Here is a 712-nt window from a genome sequence, read left to right as displayed (position 1 = left end):
TAAAGGAAGCAGAGGATATACTGTCAAGATGGCAACTGCTCCCTGGAAATTTTCCGTAATGAGTTCACATAATTAATGACTGAGTTAGAATTCAGGCCTCAGAATCTGAGCACAGAGGCTTACCCTGGAAACTGAATTTGTGGTGGCTAGTGTGTGTGTGAGTGTGTCTGTATGAGTGTGAGTGTATATTGTGAGTCTATGAGAGTGTGTCAGTATGAATGTGTGAGTATAGGTGTGTGTGTGTGTGAATGTGAATGTGAGAATATGAGAATGTGGGAGTGTGTATGTTTAAATGTCAGATATGAGTGTGTGTGTGTCACTGCAAGAACATGAGCGTGAGTGTGTCAGTGTATAAGTGTGTGTGAGTGTGAGTGCATGAGTATGTGTGTGAGAGTGCGTGGGAGTATGTGTAAGTGTGTGTATGTGTGTGAATGAGTGTGTATGAGCTTGTGATTGTCGAGTATATGTGTGTGAGTGAGCTTGTGTGACAGCATGTGTGTGCACATGCATGAGTGTGTGTGAGTGCAAGTGTGTGGATGTGTAAATAAGTTTAAGTGTGAATGTGTGTGTGATTGCATGATTGTGTGAGTGTGTGTGAGTGTGAGTGTGTGTGTGAGCATGTGTGTGTGCACATGGCGGCCGGTGTGTGTGCACGTGTGCGTGTGTGTGAATGTATGTCCATGTGAGTGTGTGACTGGAGTATATGTGAGTG

General features: G+C 44.1%; 1 protein-coding gene across 1 annotated transcript in view; it reads right to left on the bottom strand.

The window, feature by feature from the left end:
- Positions 1-712, bottom strand: part of ROBO2 (roundabout guidance receptor 2) — a gene marked incomplete at its 5' end in the record, with an annotated part of 485,855 nt that overhangs the window by 132,993 nt on the left and 352,150 nt on the right. The window lies entirely within an intron of this gene.

Source organism: Carlito syrichta, unplaced genomic scaffold (genome assembly GCF_000164805.1).
Source record: "Carlito syrichta isolate Samal-C Ts95f unplaced genomic scaffold, Tarsius_syrichta-2.0.1 Scaffold302973, whole genome shotgun sequence".
NCBI lineage: Eukaryota > Metazoa > Chordata > Mammalia > Primates > Tarsiidae > Carlito > Carlito syrichta.
This window is presented reverse-complemented; position numbering and strand designations above follow the sequence as displayed.